General features: G+C 34.0%; 1 pseudogene; it reads left to right on the top strand.

The window, feature by feature from the left end:
* The first annotated feature begins 6,720 nt into the window (after nt 1-6,720).
* LOC108478404 (ethylene-responsive transcription factor ERF056-like) lies at nt 6,721-8,532 on the top strand (annotated as a pseudogene).
* Nucleotides 8,533-27,291: the final 18,759 nt, after the last annotated feature.

Raw genomic sequence — 27,291 nt, 5'->3', positions numbered from 1 at the left:
CTATATAAGCAACCTTAGGGTCATCGAAATTAGATGTAGGTTTAGACAAACAATTTTACTATTCATTGTTCTTTTCTTTTCATGTTCATGTAGTCGGAACTTTTCTATTTTGATATGAAGACAATTACGAGCGGATATTGCTCTGGATTTGCGCTTCAATATATATTAATGAACATTCTCTTATCGCTTATTTTCTATTCATTTATTTATCTTCTGTTAATTTGGTTAATTGATCGTTGTATAAATATTCAAATAGATTATTATGCTTCACTTATATTTTACATGATTCGGTTAATAAACTAATTTATTTGTTAAGTGATTATATATCCAAAATTGATTGTTTATTCAAGAGTACTTAGTATATTAGGGAGTGATGCCCCTAGTAGATATCGAGACAGGTGAGACCAGAAGGGTATCCTATCGTGTATAACTTGTGTCGAGCGAAGAGACCAAAAGGATATCCTTATGTCTAGGAAGAGATTGGAAGGGTGACTTAGGTGGTAATCCTCAATGAAGATGATCTGGTAGGGTAATCTTAGCTGAAAGGATAACTAAATCAATTTAGGATAATTAATTATTTGATTAGATAATTAGGGATTTAATCAATCATAGACTAGAGGCTCGCATTGCTGGCACTAGGAATAGGAAAACCCTTTAGGTTAATTTAAGTTTAATAATTTAATTAGTTTACTTATTCTATTAATTTGGATTTACACTATTAATTTGTAACCCGATTAGATTAATAATTATTTCTGTAATTAATTTAATAATAATTTCTTCAATCTGTAATCCCTTGGGTACGATCCTCGAAATACTTACTGATGTTCCGTTGTAACATAATACTATATTACAATTTGACTCGTACGCTTGCAGACACCGCTAATTTAATTTTATATATTTTGGTGTGCTATTTATACTATAAATGATAACACGTTTATAGACGGTCAAGTTGTTGGTACCGTTGTAAGGGATTGGGACGGTAAAATTTTTAATAGATTATTTACTATAAAATAATATTAATCGAAAGACGAATGAGCTACATAGTGTTCTAACTTTTATTTAATTAATTTTATTTTATTTTAGTGTAAAAAATTATTTTGAATTTTTGTAGTTAAGCAAATAGTTTTATTTTAATATTTTTATTTACCTTGTTAATTATCAAATTTAGTTATGAATATTGATTTTTATAGGTCGGTGTATGAGCTATCCAAATCAAGTTGGTTGTACGGAGATTCGACAAACCAATGGAGTCGAGATTGCAAAGACGAGTAGCCTGAGTGTTCAAATGAACTTCCACCGAAGTCGAGCAAGTATACATACGAGAGGGACGGAGATTCAATGAACCTATGGGATGAAGACGAAGTATACGAGGAGGGATTATACGAACAATGAGAGATTATAGAAATGGATGGAGGACTCTCTATATTGCCATAGTCGAGATATGGTTTTACACATTATACCCCATCTTTAATATCCCGGCGAACTCACTATGTTGCCATAGTCTAGCTATTGTCTTACACATTATACCCCATTACAGCCCATCCATTTCGCCTCACTTCTAGCCTTGATGCTTGAACACCATAGTGTCCTCTTCGCAAGGCTCGGAGTTTTGCAAATCACAGTTTGCACCTAACAATTCCGGATTGTGGTAAATGGAAACTCTATCTCCCAAACAATCCACCTAATCCCCCACATTGTCAAATCTGAACTTCATCTAATTCGTCAATAATTTTTCTCTCTGTACTCCACCGTTATAAACATGCAATATATATGCATTTCATAAACATATTGTCTTGGAGTACACTACTTTTTAGGCATAGAATCATAACCATTTCATACATATTGGAATACATTTGTGGATATTCATATACCTACATAATCTTATACATGCAAAGCATTCTTTATCAGTAGAGATCATACATCATCACAGGGCTCTCTCTGAACTCAACACAAATTCATGTCAACCATACAACAACCCAAGAATGGAGTATAAAAACTCATCTAATACTTCTTTGCTTCCTCAGCTTAGCTTTTTTGAACACTAGAGCTTCCATTCTCCTAGTAACTAAGCACTACAACCAAGTCATAAGTTAAACTCAACATTCCAACTGAAAAAAATTGTTTCCAGAAACATTCAAAACCCCTTCAAAGGTTCTGAAAATTATTAACTCTATTTTCTCAAATTTATGAACACCGAAAGACTTAGAAGCTTACCAGTCCCTTTGCTTATCTATAGTCCTGACTCAATCTTCAAGAATATTGCTCCATGCAAAGCTCTATTATATTCTCATTTTTCATAGTAACTGAATAAGATGACTAAGAGAACAAAACAGGGTTGAGAAGAATTCACCCCGAAAATTCATTTCCCTACTATTTATAACCCTTCACGCCCGATTATCAACCCTATAAAAATGATCCATTGGTAATCATTTTGTCTCCCACTAAGGAACCAGTTGGTTTTAATCCAATTGAACTAGAATTTGGAACCAGAATTGGAAACTCAATTATATCCAAGTCAGCCATTAAATTTTCCTGATTTTTCAATAGAAGTTGTTAATTTACGATTTCTTTCAATTTAACCCCAATTATTCCTAAATTTTGAAGTTAAGGACAACTGGGTGTGACATGTATTATGCGTGTTCTATTACCTCCATAAAATGTGTATTTATACTTACTATTATTTAAGTCCTTAATTGAGTTGTTATCACGAGTCAAATGAGTACCAACTCGATTAGGGAATTATGAAAATATCCTTTTCTAATTAAAATATGTTATATTAATCAAGGGTACTTTAGTCTTTTTATTTTAAAGAACTATAAAAAGATATGCAAATGATGTGATTTAAACTCATGCCGATTATATTAGAAAAACATCAAAGTTACCACTCTACCAAAGCTTTATTATAATATTTTTATACATTTTAATTTTATTATATACGCTTTATTACCTTCATCAATTGTATATATATACTATTATTTATGCCCCTAATTGAATTGATATCGCATGTCAACTTAATACACTAAAGAATGATAAAAACACCATGATAAAAAATTGTAGTGCATTTAGTAGTTTTAATATGATGTATTTTCGTGTGAAATTTCATTTTACACACAATTTAATTTTTTTCATTTTAATAACATATATATTTCATGTGTTATTATTAATTTTTTAAATATATGATTCGTTATTTATTTTATGTCATTTTTAAACTAACAACTATGTTTTAATTACGTAGTTTCCACAAACATACACGTATGATAGAAATTTCTAATATATATATGTATATAATGTTGTTAATTGAGTTGGTGTCACAAGTTAACTCAACACTAACTCAAGATTGATGACATCATGATAAACAATTATAGTAGATTTAGTATTCTTAATATGATATATTCACATGTTTAAACTTTATTTTACTAGTAATTTAATCTATTTTTCATTTTAATATTGTGTATATTTCATGTGTTATATCAATTAGTTTTGAGTCATATATTTTATTATTTATTGTTTGTATTTTAAATATGCGTTTCCATAAGCATATGTGTGTGATAAATTTTAATATATATTAATATTGTTGTTGATTGAGTTGGTGTCACAAATTAACTCGACACCAACTTAGGATTGATGACAATGCCACGATAAACAATTGTATTCATTTAATATTCTTAATTGGATGTATTTATATATTTTAATTTTATTTTACTCACAATTTAACCTAATATTTACTTATTATCGTTTATATTTCACATCCTATTATTTTTAATTAGTTTATACCGTACATTTCATTTTTTATTTTATGTTATTTTAAATACACATTTATATTTTAAATATGTGATTTCCACACGCGTATATGTGTGATAGAATTTCTAATTTAATTTAAATATTTTTTTAAAATTGGATTAACTATTTATTTATTTTTGAAAGATTATAATTATCTTATTGATACCCTTGCAATTGCCTTCTTCGAACTAAAGATGACCAAATCATTTTTTTTTCATTTATATAATCAATAGTTATAAATTTCATTTTTATGATAGACTTCTAATTGTCGAACAAATAGTTCTATTCATATATATTGTTGCAATTTTTGAAGAATGAACCATACAAAACTACAAGAGAGAAGGTTTAAAGTTTAAAGTTGAGAGAGAGGAAATCGAATATAAGAGTAATTTTATGATATCTAATGCTTTTTACTTATAATTTAATTATTTGATAATTAGTTTGATATAAAATTGTGATGAAATTTAAAAGAAAAACAACACCGCTACTTCTAGACTATACATATTTTTAAAAATAATGTTATCATATTTGAGGTTTGATTTTCTTATATTATAGGTGATTGACTTGTATAATTTTATACTATTAATGGAAATTTAAATTTAAATTTAAGTGTAATAGATTATTAATAACAATTAATATGAAAGTAAAAATAATATTTGATATAAAATTAATAAATTTAAAAATTTTATAAGTTAAATTAAATTAATGTCGAATATATTTAAAATATAATAAAAGAATTATAAAAATAAATATATAAAATTAATACACACGTGACAAATTTATAATTAATTTGTGAAGTTAAAAAATATTTTACTTGTATACTAAAAATTCATCCATAAAACTATACGTTATATTTTTAAGAAGATATTTTTCTAAAGCTGCCTTTGGAGTATTTTTCTTGACATATAATTTATTTTAGATGTTACAATATATAATATAACACTTTATCTAGATTTTTTTCATTTTATAATCCTATTTTAAAGAAAGAAAGAACCGTAGTAATCATTACTGTCTTAATGGACGCATGATTTTTTAATCTAATCAAAACTTGTATGTATCGATGTTGGTGTTACAAAATGAATGATTGAAAATATTTAATATTTTATCGGTATTATGAAAATGAATGATTGAAAATATATTTTCTTTTTAATTTTCCGGGATTAACCGGTTAAAGTTGAGCTAACGTGAAGCTCACGAACCAATTTGTAGGAAATGTTTCCTTCAAAATGGGGGGCAAAATTCTCATGGCATCGAATAATGGCATGTTCAAAGTGATACATGCTTAGGATAAATTGAAATATTATATTTTAGTTATTTAAGTTAATATGTTATAACATTTTAGTTATTGAGCTGTTAATTGCGTTAATAATATAATGGTAATAAATTAACGTGGTATCTTAAATTATTATTTCAAACAAAATTTTAGGTTAATTTATATAATTAGTCCCCATATTTTTTCGTTTTGAGCAATTTAATTTTTTATGTTCTTTTAACTTATTTTTTTTCTTTATTTTTCATTTTATTCTGTTTCTCCTTTTGTTTTTCTCCCTTCTTCATTTCTTTTAACATTGTTTTCTATTTTTTCTATTTGTTAAAACTTTTTTTATGTTTATGAAAAAAGAAAATGTGAAAGCTAAAACTAAAATAAAACTTGCTTTGCATATTCTTACCCCACAATTACAAACCCTCATTGTCTATCATCGCTTTAACGAACTAATTTGGATCTCTCAATGACCTAATCCACAAGGTCGTCTCACTCAAAGACCTTGCCAGTTGTGATTTATGGTAGTTCACCCTCAACAGAGTTTCCAGAGCCTGTTCCCTTAACCTTCCAACCAACTCCCACGACCACCTTTTCTATGTTACTTGCAACATTCTCACCCTCTCGAAACGATGTTGTTTCACGAATTCTTTAAATGAGCTCTATACTCTCAATGCTTAAAATAATCACCATACGAAATTTACCTTCAACTTTACCCAAACCAGTTTGGTTCCATGCTCCCTTTCTCTCTTCGGTTCATCTATGCTTGGCTCCCAATCAAGTTTTCTTGGGAATATCCAAGAAGGTTTAGATCAATTTTATTGTTTGCTTGATTTTATTTATAAAAAAAGAAGAGAAAAGGAGATGAATAATCTACATGATTCTGTAAAAATTTGGAAACAAAAAAAAAATTTGAATATAAAGAATTCAACTTATGTTTAGATTTGATTAATGCTATGATTTTTATATTTGATTAGTTAGATCCAATTTTAGTTTCAAAATTAGGTTATATGTAAATTGAGATTTGATTAAGAATTATTGATATTCGGTTTCGAGTTAAATTCAAATTAGGAATCATGTGAAAGAAACAAGGACTTGGTTTATTTGGTGGGCAAAGATTATGTTTCTGCAGCGAAGAATATGATAAGAGAGAAAAATAAATGGGAAGAAGAAAAGAAAAATAAAAAAAGAAAAAGAAAAAAATTAAATTGTTCAAAAAATTAAAAGTATAGAGATTGGTTTTAACAAATGAAAAATATAGAAAAACTATGCTAAAAGAAATGGAAAAGGGAGAAAAACAGAGAGAGGAGAAGAGAATGGAAAAGAAATAAAAAAAAAGAAAGTTTAAAGACATAAAAGAAATTGCTCAAAACCAAAAAATATAGGGACCAATTATATAATTTAACCTAAAATTTTGGTTGAAATGATAATTTAACGTGCCAGGTTAGCTTACCATTACACCTTTACGGATAATTAATGCTTAATGACTAAAATGTTACAACACGATAAAGCAAGTGAATAAATCGTAACATTTCAAAGATAAGTGATTAAAATGTAACCTGACACGAATAAAAGTGACTATTTTGATAGTTTACCCATAAACTAATATTAATCCATAAATTAAGTGATTAATGAAAATTAATTAAAAATTGTTAAAAATCTATACGATATGTAAGGGAAGCACATTGGGTAGAGTAAAGCAGAGAATTTTTTATAAGAAGAGATAAGGTGATCCTGGAAATGCAAGAGAGTAAACACGAAAGTGAGGACACCCAAAATAGAAATTGAGAGTTTTCAGATTTTCCAGCAGTGTTTGATGTGTATAATTCCCCTTCATTTTCTGCAATTCACCGCTTCTCTGAATCCCTTTCTGTCATCGCTTGTCTTTCAAGCTGAAATTATTTGTGTTAAAAACAAAGCTTAAACAAGGCTACCAGGTTGGTTTTTAAAAGCAAGGTGATTCAGAATTGAGATCCAGGTTTCAGTTTTTTTATTTTATTTCATCAAGTAAATAGTTTTTAAGCTTTATTTTCATCAGCTAAGAGGGTTTGTTTTTGGTCCCTCAAGGTTGGTTTTTATCAGAAACTATTTCCTATTCTTTTAGTTTTGATTAAGAAACAGGTTTGCTTTTAACTAGTTTTTGGATATGTATAATAGCAGCGGCAACTCAGTTTTCTCAGATTCCTCTAGGGAAGAGTTAATGAAAGCACTTGAGCCTTTTATGAAAAGTTCTTCATCTACCTTTCCTTTATCTTCTTCTTCTTCTTCTCCTTCATCTTGCTCATATTCTCAACTGACACCTTCTCAGCCTTACATGGATCCTGAATTTTGCTCCCCATCATCGAGCAACCACTTGTTTCCTAACCATGGGTTCTTCAACTATAACAATCTGATGGGTTTTAACCAACTCACCCCTTCTCAAACCTTCAAATTCAAGCTCAAATCTATCAACAGCAGCAGCTTGATTCTATGATTGCAGCAACATCCCTTCAATATCTAAACCAGGGGCTCAACTTTCTTTCCACGAAGGCTGTCTCCTCAACTGCTCCAAAGCCTGCAAAACTCTACAGGGGAGTGTGACAGAGGAATTGGGGCAAATGGGTTGCTGAAATCAGACTTCCCAAGAACAGAACCCGACTTTGGCTTGGCACTTTCGATACAGCTGAAGAAGCAGCTTTAGCTTATGACAAGGCTGCTTACATGCTTAGAGGAGACTTTGCCAGGCTCAGCTTCCCCCACCTCAAGCATCAAGGAGCTCATGTTTCCGGGGAATTTGGTGGATTCAAGCCTCTCTATTCCTTTGTTGATGCAAAGCTCCAGGCCGTTTGTCAGAGCTTGCAGAAGCAAGAGAACTCAGCAAAGACCTCTTATGTTTTTAATTCAAAACCTAAGGTGGAGTTTGATTACTCTGTGAAGAGTTAGGAGTTTGATCAGTCTCCAAGGTTCTCTGACCCTAAAGTGGAGAATCCATTGGTATCATCATCAACAACTCCGGATTTATCCGATGAATCATTGGCTGGATCTTCCTCGCCAGAATCTGATATCACTTTCTTGGATTTCTTTAATTCAAAGTGGGATGATAATGAGACCTTCAGTTTGGAAAAGTACTCTTCAGTGGAAATTGATTGGGAAGCCATCAGGAAACTGTCTTGAGACTTAAATTGCAGCTACTATCATGTAATTTTCTTTGTATTTTCATAGGTCCAAGCATCTTTTCTGTTGTCATTTAGGGTTTCCTAGTGTATCTCTGCAATGAAATATTTTACATTTGTAGAGCTGCTAGAGAGTTTTAATTAGGTGTCGCGAGTTTAGGATGTGTTATGTGAATGTGTAAGAGAGAGGTATCTACTTACGGTATTGGTCTTGCTGGTACCTTTTTTCCTAGCAATGGCCATCGGAGACCACCAAGTTTATGTTTGGTTGCATTATTATAGGCCCAGTGTAAGTTAAGAAATCTATTATCAGTTCAATATGTACGTAGCTTTTTTAAACAGTTCCTTTTTCCCTGTATCTTTATGTAAATCTAAATGGTTGCATGTGTTGCTGTTTGATTCTCCTCCTTCACATGTTTAGACTCTGCTTGGTATTCAATCTCCAATTTAGGTAAATGCCTTTCTAATTTGATCAGCAGTCAAAAGGTAAAAGCTTCACAATAATATATCTCTAAACTTGAACCTTTGTGGCGGTAAAACTATAAAATCAAAATCCACAATGCTTGTGTTAGTCACATTTAAAATCCTAACAATATTTTTATTCTTTTGAAACGCTTTTGTGAAACAAAACTACCGAACTTTCAAATTATAGCCAACAATATTTTGCAAATTGGGGGTGGATGTTAATTCATTTTATCTCCTCTAAATTTGGATAAAAAATTGAGAGTAATCTGCCACTAAATCAATGGCTAGGCAAACAGAAAATTTGGATAGGTAAACAGAAAATTCTGCTAAATATATTTCTATTCTGCTTAATTGTGTGTCATTGTTAATAGAGAAGAGAAAGGATGAAGGAAAAAGATAGAGAATTTGGAAGATAAGAGAGAGAATTCTGAATTGTTGGTATACAATTTTTCATCACTACCTTGAAAAGGGATTGTATGAAATTGTGATTCCACGTCATCCTTATCCCTTTCCAATGGGAGGATAAAAAATCAGATTTTTCTTCCTGATTTTCAGCTTTTTCCTTATGAAAAAATTCAAATCCAACTAAAAATGCTAAAAATCAAGAGGAAAAATATGATTTGTCATCCTCCCATTGGAAAGAGATAAGGATGACGTGGAAGCACAGTTTTATACAATCATTTCTCAACTGCCTTTGGTCCTTTACACCATATTTATAAGAAAGGAAAGAAAAAGGAAATAAAGCTTTAAAAGTTGGTTAAAATAAATGGTAAACTAAACAAAATTAATTAAACCAAACGCTGCGTTTAAATAACTCATTCTGTACATCGTTTCATTAATCAGTTCCCCGAAATGCATCGTTTTTCTGTGGTAGTATTTTAGCTCGTGACAAATACCCCCTTGCTCGAGAGAATCCTCGACCTCAAGGATCAATGTGTGGGAATTTCTTCTTGAGTTGTAGCAAGGGCTCCCATGTGGCATCTTTTGGAAATAAGTGTGCCCATTTTACCAAGATCCTGGTGACAACAACATTTCCCTGATTCATCATGCTCATTTCTAAGATCCTAATAGTTTTTTTACCCAGTTCCTTACTCATCGATCATTGGCAGTTTTGCTTGAACAAGAGCTGCACCCATATGCTTTTTTAATTGTAACACGTGGAAGGTGGGATGCACAAGACCTTCGGGGAAGCTGGATTTTGTAGGCTACTTTCCCAACTCTACTTTCTACTCGAAAGGACCAGAAAAACTGAGGTGCCAGTTTCTGATTCAAGATCCTTCTCACTGTGTGTTGCCTATAAAGTTGGAGCTTTAAGTAAAAAAAATCCCTAACGTCAAAGTGCCTTTCAGTTCTGTGCTTGTCTGCTTGCTGCTTCATCTATCTTGGGATATTTTCAAATGAAATTGTAGCAATCACTTTGCAGCCTCTCTCTGTTTCAGTTTTCTGTCTATAGTAGCTACCATGGATGCTCCAACTAGGTAAGGCATATGTAAGAGAGGGGTTTGCTCGTACAATGCTTTATATAAGGTGACTTAGATAGTTGAATGGAAGGTGTTATTGTATGACCACTCAGACAAAGGAAACCAATTTTTCCAGTCTTGTAACCTCTCTCCTGTCATACCCCTCAAGTATCCTTCAAGACACTTGTTCACTACTTCAATTTGCCCATCTATTTCTAGGTGATATGCCGTGGACAGTTGAACCTTGGTACTCACCCTCTTGAAGAGATCTTGCCAAAAGATATTGACAAAGACCTTACCTCTATTAGAAATTATGGAATCTGGCATCCCATGCAGCCTATACACATTACCCATGAACTCTTGAGCTACAACTATAGCAGTGAAGGGGTGTGCCATGGCTACAAAATAAGCATACTTAGTGAGGCGGTCAACCACACAAAGATGACATTCTTACCTCCGGAATTTGGAAGCCCCTCGATGAAGTCCATGGAAATAGAGGACTAAGCTCTTTCTGGAATTGGGAGTGGTTGTAAAAGGCCCGGGGGTGCTATTGTTTCTGACTTGCATTTTTGAGATATCTGACATTCTCTTACCTATCTCTTGACATCAGTGGTAAGGCTTTTCTAGTATACAAGGCTTGTTAGTCTCTTCTTAGTTGCATTTACCCTTGAATGTCCCTCTAGAGTGCTATTACAGAAGAGCTAAAACAATTCCTTCTTGAGACCAGCAACATTTCCCACCATAATCTTCCCTTTTTTTTCTGAGGAACCTTCCATCCAGGAGTATTTTGGATGTTTGGAACCTTACTGTTGTACCTCTGAACATAACCTCTGAGCTTTAGGGTACACCAAATATGATTCTTGCACTTGAGCCAATAAATTGAAACTAATAGTGCTTCTAGTGAGCTGAAAATATTGCCTATCTGACATTCTCTTACCTATCTTTTGACATCAGTGGTAAGGCTTTTCTAGTATACAAGGCTTGTTAGTCTCTTTTTAGTTGCATTTACCCCTGAATGTCCCCCTAGAGTGCTATCACAGAAGAGCTGAAACAATTCCTTCTTGAGACCAGCAACATTTCCCACCATAATCTTCCCTTTTCTTCTGAGGAACCTACCATCCCAGGAGTATTTTGGATGTTTAGAACCTTACTGTTGTACCTCTGAACATAACCTCTGAGCTTTAGGGTCCACCAATTATGATTCCTGCACTCGATCCAATAAATTAAAACTAATAGTGCTTCTAGTGAGCTGAAAATATTGCCCTTCTTTCAATGCTTGATGCCTTGATAGTGCATCAGCAGCCAAGTTACCAGACCCCTTTCTGTAGATCATCTTATAGTCATACCCAAGCATCTTTGCTATTCACTTTTGTTGGAAAAGAGTGATTTCCATTTGATTAGCTAGAAACCTTAAACTTTGGTGGTCAGTTTAGATTTTAAAGTGTTTGCCCAGTAGATAAGAATGCCAATTTCTCACAGTTAGAAGCACAACCAACATTTCTTTCTCATATATGGAAAGGGCTTGATGCCTTATTCCTAGTCCCTTGCTGAAGTATGCCATAGGCTTACCTTGTCGCTGAAGGACTGCCCCCACCTTATAACTTGAATTATCCATGTCTACATATAACTCTAAGTTGAAATTAGGTAGAGCCAAAATAGGTGTTGAGTATAAAGCTTGCTTCAATTGCTCAAAGGCAACAGTGGCCTGCTCACACTATCCCCAAGCATTTTTCTTAAGAAAATTGGTAAGTGGCCTTGCAATAACACCAGAATTTCTTATGAACTTTCTATAGTAGCCCGAGAGCCCTAAGAAGCCTCTTAACTCCTTGATGGAAGAAGGGATAGGCCAAGCTACTATATTTTCTTCCTTAGTATTTTCAATAGAGACAGTCCAATTGTAGATGATATGCCCCAAGTACTTCACTTGATCTATTCCAAATGGGCATTTATTTATTTTTTCACAAAAAGCTAGTGTTGTCTCAACAGCTCAAAAACCTCCTTTAGAAGGCCCAAATGTTCTAACCAGGTGGGTGAGTAAACAAGAATATCATCAAAGAAGACCAATACTGTTCTCCTTAACAATGGTCTAAAGATGGTATTCATCAGCCCTTGAAAGGTAAAAGGGGAATTGGTGAGCCCAAAGGGCATCACTAAGAACTTGTAGTGGCCATCATGCATTTTAAAAGCTGTCTTGGGAATGTCAGCTTCATGCATTCGGATATGGTGATAACCAGATTTCAAGTCCAGCTTGGAAAAGATTCGAGCTTTCTCGCGCTCATCCTAGAATTCTTCAATGATGGGAATGGGGAACCTGTCTTTTATTGTGTGCTGGTTAAGGTGCCTGTAATCAACACAAAGCCTCTATGTTCCATCTTTTTTCTTAACCATAACCGCAAGAGAAGCAAAAGTGCTAGAGCTATCTCTAATTATCCTAGCTTTAAGCATTTCCCCAACAAACTTTTCCAATTCTAATTTTTGAATCATAGGGTACATGTTTGGTCTTACTTTAACCAGTACCCCTTCATATTTAAGAGGAGTCCGATGGTCTTGTAGTCGTGCAGGGGGTAGCCCTAAAACAAATTGAAAAATGTCTTAGAACTCATTAAGAAGTATTTGCAATTCCTTTAATACCATCTGAGTGGAGGCTGTTGAGAGAGCCACTTGCTCCACACTAGTTAAAACTTGCGCATATGTGTCCAATTCCCTTTCCACTATGAAAAAACACTTGACTAATTGTCCCTAACTTAGCATTTTGATGTTGCCTGGTAAGATGCCCTTGATAGTACAACGGGTTCTCTTGAAAGTGAACTGCATGGTCATGGAGCTAAAGTTCCAATTAATGGACCGAAAGGAGAGTAACCATTGTATCCCAAGGACCACATCACATCCCTTGAGGGGTAAAACCATGAAGTTAATAATAAATCTGGACCCTTGAACCTCCCATTTTATCTCTTTGCACATGTCAACAGTTAATAAATATCTCTTATCAACTATAGTGACCTTTATCTGTTGTTGTTGCCCCACAGGTAAGGACAACCTGGACACTTGTGACAGCCCTAAATTGACCCTAGTCAGAAAGTGGTTTCGGGACCACAAGACCGAGTCATAAAAATAATTAACCATTATATTTGATGCTTATTATATGTATATAGGCATGTGTGAAAATTTCATGTTTGAATTTTGTTAATTGTAAGTGAATTTTGCTAAATAGGACTTGTGTGAGAAAATTTAGAAATGTGCTAGGCAAATGTTAAAGTGGCCTATTGATGCATGCTAGAAAATGTTGTCCTTGCATGTCAAAATACCTAAAACTTGGGATGGTGGCCAGCCATGCTATGGGTAAAAAGGTATTATAAACATGTTATGTTAGTGTTTCATGGGAGGAATGATAAAATAAGGAGCATGGTAATAAAATAATGAAAAGGAAAATGATGAAGAAAAAGTTCTCATGTTGTTTAACTTGGCCGAATAGAAGAAAGAAAAAGAAGGGAAAGAGCTTGGAGAAAATCGGCTATTGTGGTTCACTAGACTAAGGTATGTTGATGTTGTTCCATGAGATTCATGCATATTTTTAGTTGTTAGCTTGAGTTCTACCTAGCCCATGGTTTAAATCTTTGCTATGAGATGGAGATGATATTCGGCCATGGGTGTTGTCTTCTTGGTTGGTGTTTGATGTTGTGGTGATGAGGCATGAAGATGAGTTAAGTTTCGGCTAAGGTGGACTTGTGTTGATGTCATTTGCATGCTAAGTGTGAAGCTTTGTAATGATACATGTGATGGTGATTGATGACTCTTGGATTTTCTTTTAGCATTTTTTAGTTAGACATTAAGTTCTTTGTTTAACCCATGACCAAAATTGAAATGGTATGGTGTCTTGATGCATTCGGCCATGGTAGGAAGTAGATGAGAATTGGTAGTAAGGTGAAGTGCAAATGTTAGTATTTGATTACTAGTGTATATATGTGTATTAGCCGAGTTTTGAACTTGAAACAAAATGGTATGTAGTCAATACAAGTAACCATATTTGTAGGAAGTATTAAGCATATAATCGGCCTCAACATAGACATGCATATTCGGCCACATGAGGTAGATTGGTGTTGCATGTATTCGGTTAGAGGCAAGCATATTGATGCTTTTATCTTGGCTTAGATAATTTGCTAAAAGAGAGTGTGGGCTAATATGTTGAGTTGATTCATGATTTCATATATATGTGACTCTAATGTCTAATGTATATATGGGTTAAGTACCTTGAGTTTCTCTTTTTGATGTTCAAATGATTAAATCAATTTATTTGTTAAATTAAGCTCAAGAGCAAAGGGGAACTAAATCCGATAAAGGGAAGGAAAAAGTGATCGAATAGCCGTCGAAATCGTTCGACAACATCCGAGGTAAGTTTTCGAGTAATGAAACTTAGTTTACGATTTGATTAAGTCATGACGTATAAGCATAACAAATATACGGTGATATAATGATTCTACTTGAATTATATGTTGAGTTAATTAGTCTATACGTATGATGGGTAGCCGTATGTGCATAGAGATCATGACATAAAGCGAACCAAATCATGCTGTTTGTATGTGGCTATTGAGCTGAAAATGGGAATGCTTAATAATTGACTTGTGTTTGAATTCTAGTTATGAAAATGAAATAAAGATGTGTCATGATTTACTGATACGTGCATGAATATTTGGATGATAACGGGGCTAAGTCCCGAAGGCATTTGTGCGAGTTACTAATTCCGGGCTAAGTCCCAAAGGCATTTGTGCGAGTTACTAATTCCGAGCTAAGTCCCGAAGGCATTTGTGCGAGTTACTATATCCGGGCTAAGTCCCGAAGGCATTTGTGCTAGTTACTATATCCGGCTAAGTCCCAAGGCATTTGTGCGAACTACTATATCCGGCTAAGTCCGAAGGCATTTGAGCGAGTAGCTATATCCGGTTAAATCCCGAAGGTACTTGGTTTGGGAATGAGCGATCTTGCTGTAATAATTTCAATTAATATGCTCGTAAAATCCCAACGATGAGGTATGTTTCGGATATGCATTAGATTAGTTGATTCCTTTTAAATAGTATTCGCTCGATCGATTAATGAGCTTAGGCTTTTGGTTAAGTTGATCTCTTATGTATGAGTATAAGGGTTGGTAATGTGAAGTAGGTATGATTTTGAGAATGTGTGTATATGAAATTATCCGTTTAGTCATATGAATGCTATACTTCAATTGTGCCTAATTTCATTGCTCAAAACTTACTAAGCATTAAATGCTTATTCCGTTTCTTTGATTCTCTGTTTTATAGATTTTGGTTCGTCACCATCGGACTCGGGATTGTCAAAGTCAAGTCGTCCACACTATCAAAGCCCTTTTGGTACTCTTTTAGTTGAACTCGCTAATGGCATGTATAGGACCGCCTTTTGTTATTAGTCAAGTACTTTGGTGTTGTATATATTTGGATAGCCATGCGAAAATGGCTTATATATTTTGAGCATAGTGATATAATCATTTTGTATGTATATGGTTTTTGAGAGGTGTGGATATGCTTGGCAATGATTGGCCATTGGAATGGTTAATCATGATCATATTTTGTGCTATATATGCTAAAGGGCTAGTTGAATCATGGAAACTATGAAATAGGTAAAGTCTACCTTAAAGGCAGATGCTGACAGCAGCAGTGATGTAAATTTGAAAAATCACTAAAAATAGTAGGAATATAATTAAATAGTGAATAAATTATGTAATCGAACCTTGATGGATCTACTTTCATATGGAAGAAACGAAACGATCATATGAGTCCTATTTTAAGAGATATTTAAGTTTTCGTGGAATAGGGCCAGAGCGATTTCTGGATCCCCTGATCTGACTTTGGAAATTCACTATAAATTAACCAGAGATAATTAGAAGTCATTCCATATATGTATAGATTCCTTTTTGAGTCTAGTTTCATTAGAAACAAACTTCATAAGTATTGAAGCTCTGTACAGGGAGATATATAAGTCGTAATGCATGAAGGTCAGAGCAGTCGAACCCTGAAACAGGGGAGACTTTAACTAATAAACTGTACTAATTGGCCTGATCAAAAATTCTAGAAAAAATTTTTAGATGGATATATGAGTCTAGTTTCAGAGAAAATTTACGGAATCAGTTTTCGAGCTTCGGAACTCGAGATATGATTTTTAAAGTGACTGTGATGCAGTTAGCCAGCTTGTCTGGAAATAAAAAAAAAATGAACTGTGTAAGTCAATGAAATAAGTCCGTAAATACCTCGTGTTCGACTCCGGCAACGGTCTCGGGTACGGGGTGTTACAACACCAACTTAGAATCTAAAAATTTGTGTACTCCCTAAATACACCAAAAATATAACATTAGGTACCTTGATTATTTCCACAAACCTCATGGTATGGGGATCTTAAGATCCTTTTATTACATGTAAAGATAATACTGGACTTGGTGCTTCTTCAGTAGGAAGATCTTCCAACTTATCTGAACATTTTTGAAACTCTTCAATATTTTCTTTACTAGGAGAATACAACAACATTTGGTAGAGCTGGCTCTTTACACATTTATTGCCAACATGATATTTGGCCCTACCTCAGAAACAAAGCCCCTTTTGTTTCCTCTCTACCATAAGTGCAGCTGACCTCTTTGGAGGGTGCTTTAAATGCAACAAATCCTATTGGAGGTGGATGTACAGAGGAGCTTAGTTAGAAACAAGTGCTTGGGTGGACACAATAGTAGGCTAAACCTGGTGACTTGGTGAGTTCCAGTTAGGAATCCTTTCCTAGGAGAGGTCTCTGAGACACTCTCTACCTGTTGAGCAATGTGGAAACATTCTACCAAGGACTGGGGCCTATACAACTGCAGATAATGTCTGTCTTAGGATTACTAAAATATATGCTGATGGCATAAGATTTGGTTAACTACAGTTAGTTCAGAAGACTTACAAACTGGTTGTGATAGTGCTCCGTTGTTCCCAGTTGTTTCAAGTCACCAACTCAACCGTCGTGTCCTTAAAAATTCTAGTCCCAAAACTTTCCCTCAGCCTGCGAGCATAGCAGACCTAGTCCAACAAAGGGAGACCACCGTGCTTTTGGGCATAGAAATGGTGCCAATCCAAGGTGCAGCGTTCAAGGTAAAGCATCACTGTCCGAACTTTGTCACCATCAGGTACTCCCTCTGCAGTAAAAAACTGCTTTAACTTTGACCACCATTCCCGAAAATCAGTGCCATTGAAATGCGGACATTCCAACATGTAGCTATGCTCCTGAGAGAACCTAGTTCTTGGTGGGTTTAGGTCCAGCTACCCCGCAATCTATGGAAGGGCTTCCAAGCTGTCTTTGGCTGGAAAACCTAGTGGTATTCCTCCCAAGACACTCATTCCCTTGGCTTGAGCAGTGGTCGAAGTGTTTGAAGTGGTTGCGTTACCCAGGTATTTTTCAAACAGGTAATGCATTTCCACCTAAAACTCTTCCTTAAACCCTTGAAAACGATCCTCCATTTTGGTGTCTTGCTTAGAATCCAGTTGAGAAAGTTCATTTTAGACCTTCCCTATTTCCTATTAGAGGACGACAATGTCCTTTTGCAGCCTCGTTGTCACTCCATCATCGGCCATTGTTGAGATTTGATAACTTTGGTATGATTGTTAACAGAGAAAAGAAAGGACGATGGAAAAAGACAGAAAATCTAGAAGAAAGGAGAGAATTCTGAATTGTTGGTATTCAATTTTTCATATCTGCAATTGGTCATTACACTATATTTATAGGAAAGGAAACAAAAAGGAAATAAAGCTTTAAAAGTTGGTTAAAATAAACAGTAAACTAAACAACATGAATTAAACCAAAACACTCCATTTAAATAACTCCTCCTGCGCAACATTTCATTAATCAATTCCTCCAAAACGCATCGTTTTGCCACGATTGTATTTTAGCTCGTGACTTATCCTTTACAAATTTACAAAGTCTTGGTTATAATCACTTGTTGATATCCCTCCCTAAATATCTATTTTAACTTTTTTTTTCCAGAAATTTGAATATAAAAATTCTCATTGATATCATGCTCTTCTTAAAGTATTGTGAAATAAAGATTCCTTCTAACTTTAGAAGTTGCTAAAGAAAGAGAGTAAATCATGTTAAGCAACACATCATTACTGAGATTTTATATTTCTTTCTTTCTTAACTAAAGGCTAAAAGATGGTTTTTTTCTCTTATTTGAATATAGAACACAAATATCAAAATATGTACAGGTAGATGTTAATTTTCAAAACATGTTTTTTTAACTAGTGGGTGTTGAGTTCTATTATTTGTCTTGCCTTGCGTGGAACTAGGCTAACAAATATGGAATGAGTATTTGGATTTGTCTTTATAATATGTTAAAAGTTTAAATTGTAATCGTTTATGCATTTTGTAATTGTTGTGGATATATTTAAACACACCTCGACATGTGTGTCGGGGTCCATGTAAAATTTAAAAAATGTAAATTGTAATTTGTAACTGATTATTTTAAAAAGAGAAGATCTTTGAAATTTAAATTGGCCTCACCATCCATGGGTGTTGAGGTCGTCTTAAAACCCTTAACGGAACCCTAACACTAAATCATATAAATATCTTATTCCACTTGTTTATGTTTCACATAAAACGAAAAACATTCCTCATTTATAATCTATACCATCCTACATGCCTATGATTTTCTAAATCCTAATTTCAAAGCATACCATAATGGATTCCCTTTATTGAGATATGAAGAATGACAAGTCAATCAAAATGTTTTTTAAAAAAATTGAGTGTTCTTTAGCAACTCAGTGGATGCACCTATGCACGTTTGTGTTTTAAGCGTGTGCACCCCTTTTATAGTCTCTCTTACATTGTGATAAGAGTATCAATGCCCAGTTTTAGGGCCATGGATTTAATGGGCATACACTACCTCAAGGCCTAACAACAAGGTCAAAGGTCAAGCAAAACAAACCAAGATTTGATCAAAGCTAGTATATGTGGATGAATTTTTCGAGAAAACGAGGAATGATACATCATGGAATTGGTGACATGTATTAAAGTCAATTCAACCAAGCTGTTAATTATCAACTTGCGAAAAAATTTTGGATGGGGTCCAGGCATTTCTGGATTAAAATGTCTTCATAGTATTTGAAGACCTATCTCTTTGTTTTGAAATGCATTTTGAATCACTCGATCTAGAGTTTGAGAACTCAAGTTATGACCATTTTAGTGATGAACGCACGAGTATAATTTTTGGACGGGATTATCACAGAAATTATGAGTTTTGAGCTTTTAGTTCAAGTTTAAATTATATTGGGTTCGTGTTTTAGGTTTAATTTTTTATTATATATGAGCCCAATGTTGTATTTATTAGCTCTTATTATTTTATTATTTTTTATTTTGAGTTTTTGATAATTATGACCAATTTAGTGATGAACGCACGAGTACAATTTTTGGACGGGATTATTACGAAAATTATGAGTTTTGAGCTTTTAGTTCGAGTTTAAATCATACTGGGTTCGTGTTTTAGGTTTAATTTTTATTATATATAAGCCCAATATTGTATTTATTAGCTATTATTATTTTATTATTTTTTATTCTGAATTTTGATAATTATTAAGTATTTAAAATTATTTAGGAGTTTTATGTGAATAAGAAAGTTTATTTTAAAACTACTTCTTGTATAGGTTAATTAGAGTTTTAGTATACTTAAGAGTTTTATTTAGATTTATTTAGCTAGCCTATATAAAACATTTTCATTGTACAAAAATCAATTCATTATTATTCAACAACTTCGCTTTTGAATTAATAAATTATCTTTGAGTTTTTCTTTTTAGGAAATTTTCTTGAGTTTTCTTTTAGAAGAGTCTTAACAATCTTTTTAGATTGTGGGAATCATCTTCAAACTTTTTATTGCCAAGTTTTCTTTCTTAGAGGGGAAATTAGAGCTGCTTAAAAGGGGTTGTGAATTTTTCTTGTTTCCAAAGCTCCTTAGAACTTCTATACGCCACGTTTCATCTTTTCCATCTATCTTCTTTATTGTTCTACTATTTGATTTATTGTTCTATTTTATTTATCTTAATTATTTATTTTAATTACTTTCTTTAACTTTTTTTATCTGACGTGGACTTGTTTGTGTTTCAAGTTGTCAAAATCAAAGTTTCTTTCCCAACGTGTAGAGCCCTAAGTCAAATCCGCAACTTGGATAGGCTTACAATCCTTTTTCGCTCTCATTCATATCACATTGAGTAGCATCTTCTACAATAGTTCAAGATAGTCTAAGAAATTTAGACATATTTAAAGAACATAGATATGCATCACGATAAGGATTTGTATACAGAGATGGAGCACAATTGGAAAATTGTTCATGCCTATCACGTCATGTGTTGAACCAATCATCTTCATGATATCTTATAATTTGTAATCAAGTTAAAGTATATATATTTGTAATCTTTGTGTTAAAACTCTCAAGAGATGCTTAATCATCAAGTTTTATAATGAATATAGTTGGGCATGATTGGATTTAAAGCTTTTCTCAGATTTGATGCATTGAGTGTAGTATATTCTTTTGTAAACTCGAAATTTTTTTGAATAAATTGGCTACTAAAATATATTCATGGATTAAATTCATATAATTTGTATAATTACCTTCATATGGCTTTTGCACGGAAAGTAAAATAGAAGAAAATATTAGCTTACTAGTTGTCTAATGTTTAAACTAATACTAAGCGGTATTACATAATCAGATTATAATACATAATGACTGCATCTATTAGTAAACAAACCTAAACATGTTTTCAGTCTAATCAGAAATGAGCAAACCGACTAAAAGACTAATATGTTGTTTATCAAGTCCAATTGGGAAGATTCTTTATCTTGGGCATCGGAGCGGATGACTCCCAGAAGATAGAGACATAGATGTGACCAAATAGATTAAAAGTACATTGGACATGACCTAAGAATAGTAGATCCTGAATCTGTTTATGGATTTATTTACTTGTAACATTCATAGTGTGGCATACCTAAATCTTGATTGGATGACAGACTATGTATCCACAACTTGTATACTTTGATGTAAGTAAAAGCTCTAGTTCAAATAGATATGGAATCGAACACTAGTGAGTTGGGTATACGAATTTTGCAATTTGTAGCATCAGTCACATGGAATTCATAGCTTGAGACAGGGGTAAATGATATCCTCTCATTGACATTATATGGTTAATGAAAAGTAAACATGGCTATGTGTCATTCGTCTTTGTGATGAATGAATTGATTACTACATGATACTAATTGGCTTTTCATGATGGAAGATGTAATGGTTACCATGAGATAAAATAGTATCATATTGGGAGAATGAATACTATCCCAAAGGGATTAAGGATATACTATGAGGGTAACACATTTATGACAAGGTTATTAGATGAGTACTAATCGAGTTGCTTTCATAATGGTATGTTATTGAGGAGAGCTCAGTCATAATACTATAGTGGAATGAAATCATTTAGAAATGAATGTGGTTTTCTCTACAATGAAAATGAAAATGAAAATGAAAAATGAAAAATGAAAATGACTTAAAAATGAATTTATGTTTTTTGAAATAAATGAAGTTAAAAAATAGAATAAATCATTTGATCATAGTGAACCATTGGATGTAGAAATATTAAATATATTTTCTCATAGATCTTTTAATGCTAAAATCGTCATGATTTTAACAGAATTTGAATTGGATTGAGAAGATTATTTAATTGGAAATGTATTGAGATGTTTATTTTGGGAAATAAAAAACCAAATATAAAGTTGGATCGAATTATAAAGTATTAAGTTAAAAGCCCAAGAAGTACTTGTAATTGGTGTAACACCCCATACCCTATCCTAAGTCGGGGCGAAATACGAGGCGTTACCTAGCTTGAACTCATACTTACAACCAATTCCGAATCTTCATGACTTGGAAAATTTAAAACTTTCTTAAACTTATCAATATATTCTTAATTTGGCCTTATGAGGCCCAAAACACACATTGGAAATCATTCAAGACCAAACCGAGTTCTTTTTGCCATAGAAAAATGTCACTTGACATAGGGCACACGCTCGTGTGGGAGGGGCAACACGCCCATGTGACCATTTCAACATGGCCGTGCTAATGGCCTGTGTGTTCACACAGCCTAAGCAAAATAGAGACATGCCCATGTCCTCCACCAATGTGGAATTAATTCTAAATGCACACTTACAGGGGTTTTCACATGGCCTGGCACACGCCCGTGTCCCTGGCCCATGTCCTTCACACGGTCATGACACGCCTGTGTCCTAGCCCGAATGCACAACCTTGGACATTTTGTTTCAGACGTCAGGATTTCATAAGGGTCACATGGCCAAGGCATACGCCTATGTGCTAGACCATGCCTTTCACACGGTTGAGACACACGACCGTGTCTCTGCCTGTGTGTTTACTATCATGCATACTGACTTGAAATTTTTACGTACAGGGGACACACGGCTGAACAACACGCCTATGGTGCTGGTCGTGTGTCACACACGGCCTAGACACATTCCCGTGTGGACAAAATCAAGCTATTTACCAAGCCACTTTACCACCCTTACTTACACAAAAGCAACCAAAGCCAGTACAAGACTATTTCATGCCATAAAATCAGCCACAATAGACAACATTTCATTTGTGCATTCTACTCATCCATGAACATAACACCATTTGCATATATCAAAATGAATATTAGCCATCATTTAAGACTTAATACAAAATGAGGAATTTATCCCAAGCCAACACATTTGGCCAAATTAATAACAACACAGAACACAAGTCTAGTTCCCGATACATGCCATATTCAAAAATATAAATCAAACTATACCGAGTGCTTCGATTGATAGTGTGATTGACATCTTTGACTTCGTTGATCCTTGAGATAGATAAACGACACTATAAGAAAAAGGAAAAGAGAGGGAATAAGCATAAAGCTTAGTAAGTTGCATATAAATGATTATACAACTATACTTTGCCATTCATCAACAAGTATCATAATAGACAAGTGGGCATAAGCAAACTTACTTATCAATACTCAATACACATCATATAGCATATAATGTGGCTTACATTTTATACATACCAAATAGGTACCTGTATCACTCACAACACGGTTATACTTTCCTCATTAACTAGAAATCAGAACTTCCACCGTTGAACCAATCGAAATGTTATCGAATATACCATAGCCTCAAACATGGGGTAAGGTGCCAATGCCGTGTCCCAGACATAGTCTTACACTAGCTTATATCTCAAGTCGAAGCCATGCCCCAAACATGGTCTTACGCTGACTATCATCTCGTAGCCAACGCATGTCCCAGACATGTCTTACATTGGCTTATGTCTCGAGGCCGATGCATGTCCCAGACACGTTTTACACTAGCACTCGTCTCAATGCCAATGCCATGTCCCAGACATGGTCTTACACTAGCTCTCACAAATGACCCCATCGTCATGGCATGGATATCCGATTTATTTTCTTAGGGTTCCAACAGGAACTTTACTATCTCTATTCTCATCACATTTTCTCATTTCCACAAGTCAAGCAATTCATGCTATAATAATTTCGATACAATTCAAACACATATATCATCAATGTAGTTGTATTATTTACATACAACTTACCTCGGATTACAAAATATGGCGACTAGTCGATTTAGTCGATTTGTTTGGCTTTCCCTCAATTTAGGTTCATATTCAATATTTATTAATCTATAATAGCAAAATACACTTATTTAATCACTAAATAAAACTAGGAAATCAAAAATTCACTTTTTTGGTAAAATGACCATTTTACCCTTAGGCTTGAAAATCAATTTTTATTGATTTTCTTTATTTTTCAAGACTAGCCAAACCTCTTTAACTCTTAAAGCAACTTCAAATCCCCACTATTTCACACATTTATTATCTATTTTACAACTTATGCACATTAGTCCTTTTAGGTGTTTTCATGCTAACGCCTTTCACAAAAGTTGTTTATAAGACACCCAAGACCCATTTTCTTCCATAAAAACTTAGTAAACATCACAAATCCTTTCATGCTTCAAGTACCCTCATTTGAAAGCTCATGCTTCAAGTATCTCAAAAGTACAAAAATATTTAAGAAAAGGCATTAGGATCACTTACTTGTAAAGGCTTAATGTAACACCCCAAACCCGGCCCAAACGTTATGGCTGAATCTGGCGCATGACATTGAAGTGTTTTAGTGAAAACCTTGTTTTCATTGAAAACCCTTCCTTAAGATATGAAACCCTAGTTTACTTATGAAAACAATTTTTTCAGTTGCGAAAGCTTTGTTAAAAACATTTGATTTAAGAAAGTTTATCAATTAAAAGTTTGGTTGCTGAAACGTAGTATATAAAAACTATGGTTTAAAAAATCCATGTTCAACTTCTCGTAATCACAACGCAGAAAAATAATAATCCAAATAATAATAAGAAGGAAGCCTTATTACATTCTGGTCCGAAAAATACTTAATAAAATAAAGAACTTATATGCTTTTAAAAGAGAAACAAGATCAAATTGTCTTGCTAGCTGGCCACCCAGAGTCCCTCCAAACATCGAACCTCCTACTGAGCATCATCTGAAAATAAAATAAAAGAGGGGGTGAGTTTTCGCAAACTCAGTGTGTACAACCCTCAACAAAAAATAAGCATTCAAAAATCATCATACATCAAACATGCAATGCAATCCCATCCCAATAATCCATCCGCTACACACCAGCTCTGTCTCCCGTCACATCATGTGGGGATATAAATATCACCCTACCCAATCGACACATCAAGGGTAGCCTGGTTGCAGAACTACCTTCATTTACATATTGGGCTTAAAAGTCGTCTGTGGATCCACGATTGTCAAGCAACCATGCGATCCTCATATACTTCCTCCGTTCGATATTTCCTAACCTATATGCTACCTAAGCAGGATATTATATGTATGTAGCAGATATGCATGTCATATCCATAAAACCTGCATTCAACACATAGGGGTATTTTGGTCATCTTCGCCCTTAAGGGCCTTTCGGTAATTTTCCCATTATTTTGGTTTTCACTTACCTTGGCCCATTAACAAATCCCGTGAGCTAAGATGAACGAATACTATGCACCAGGTAGGATTCCAGAGAAGAGGAGGTGAGTCATTAAGACCGCTTAAGTACCAAGCTCTCCCTAGATCCAATCCTAGACATGCATATACTCGTTGCCACACCTTAACCCTATGACTTGTCCACGGTCGCATTAAATTAATTAAGTTTTATGTAGTCATCATATACTAGTCCCAAAACCTCTTACAAAGCCTAGACAAATTCACATACCTATATATAGCCCACTATACCCAATTATATTCTCATGGCCCATTAGGCCCAAATCACATTTATATGGCCTTTTAGGCCCAAATCACATTTATATTCATGCTCATACACGAATTTTTATCACATAGCATCAATGATCAATTTTTGACCTATTATGGGCCCAACAGCCCATCGGGCCCTTTAAGCCTATTTTGGCCCGGTTGGCCAATTCACAGCCCAAGTCCATGGAGTCGCCCATGGGCCTCAGATAACCTATCGGTTTTCACCTCATGAGTGTTTGCGCACTCGCAAGACTATCATAATATTAGGGGACTAGCATCCAACATAATTCACCCCCTTATCTCAGTTAAGACTATTCGGCCAACCTTAGCCAATAAGAGAGAAATACTTACCAAAACCGCAAAACACCTAAGGAGCAATTTGACAGAGAGCTAAAATTTGAGATCCGATACTGTAACAGTCTGGTTTTGACCCTAGTCGGAATAGTGGTTTCGGGACCACAAATCCGAGTCTGAAAAATATTTTAATATTATTTTTTGTGTCTGTGATATGTGAATTTATGTCTATGAAATTTCTGTGATTTAATTTGTCTGTTTCTGTGCTTAATTATGAAAAAGGATTATATCGCGTAAAGTGTAAAAGTTGTCTGCTGTTTGTTAAAAGTGCCTATTTGTTTTGGCTCTTTAAAGGTAAGGTCCTTATGATGAAATAAATCCAATTATATGATAGTGGAATATATGGTTTGGCATAATGGTTAATATGTTTTTTTTAAAGGGTGGTTAGGTAAATGGTTTATTAATGTATATTATAATAAAACCAAAGCATAAAATATTTCCATTATGCTTCATGTTTGCCGAAAATTAGAAGAAAAAGGAAGCCATTGAAGCTTCAAGGTATTTGGCCATTGCATGAGTGAATAGGTTAGTCTATTTTGTTCGGTTTTTTATGATTTTTACGTTTCTGTGATCGTTGCTTTGTGTTTTTCAAAACCCATTCTGAATTTCTATTTCTGTTAAAGATTTCATGAAATTCCATTGTTGATATCATGAGTTTTGTGATGTTTTTGGATGAATTATAAAGGCCTGGTAGATGATTTATAAGTTTTGTCTTTAAATTTTGATGAAATAGAGCTATTTGGGCTAATTTATGAAAATGAGGTTTTGAAGGACTAAGTTGTGAATTAAATATGTTATTTGGGCTGGTAAGGAAGCCATGTATATTCGTCCAAGCTATAGTCTTGGCGAATTTTGCATATTTGTGATTTTGTGAAAAATGGATTAAATTGTCAAAGTGTGAAAATGTAAGGGCTAAAATGAAAAGTGCCCTAAATATGTGTTCACGGATTATTTTGAGTGAAATCAATGATTGAATGGTTGAATTTGAATTGTATTAGATCAAGAACAAAGATAATCAGACTTAGATCGAGGGACGTCCAAAATAGTTGAATAGTCGACTCGTTCCGTCCGAAATCCGTACGAGGTAAGTCAAATTACAATTACATGTTAAATTGATTAAATCCTGCATATAAAAACTTTAATTTCTATTGGATGGCCTTGAGATCCTGATGAATACCTTTTGAGTAAATTCTGTTAATATGTTGGTATCCGAAAAGCTATGTATGCTTCTAAAGGAACGTTGACATCTATTTGAGATATTGTGTAAGACCGTGTCTGGGACATAGGCTTCGATTGATATTTACGTATAAGACCATGTCTGGGACATCGGCATCGTATCTGATTTTGTGTAAGACCCTGCCTGGGACAGAGGCATCGATATTAAATTACATGTAAGACCACGTCAGGGACGTCGACATTGTACTTGTTTGTGAGTATCGGTATCGTATTTGA

Source organism: Gossypium arboreum, chromosome 12 (assembly GCF_025698485.1).
Source record: "Gossypium arboreum isolate Shixiya-1 chromosome 12, ASM2569848v2, whole genome shotgun sequence".
Classification (NCBI taxonomy): domain Eukaryota; kingdom Viridiplantae; phylum Streptophyta; class Magnoliopsida; order Malvales; family Malvaceae; genus Gossypium; species Gossypium arboreum.
Note: the sequence above shows the minus strand (reverse complement) of the source record. Positions and strands in the feature narration are given on the sequence as shown.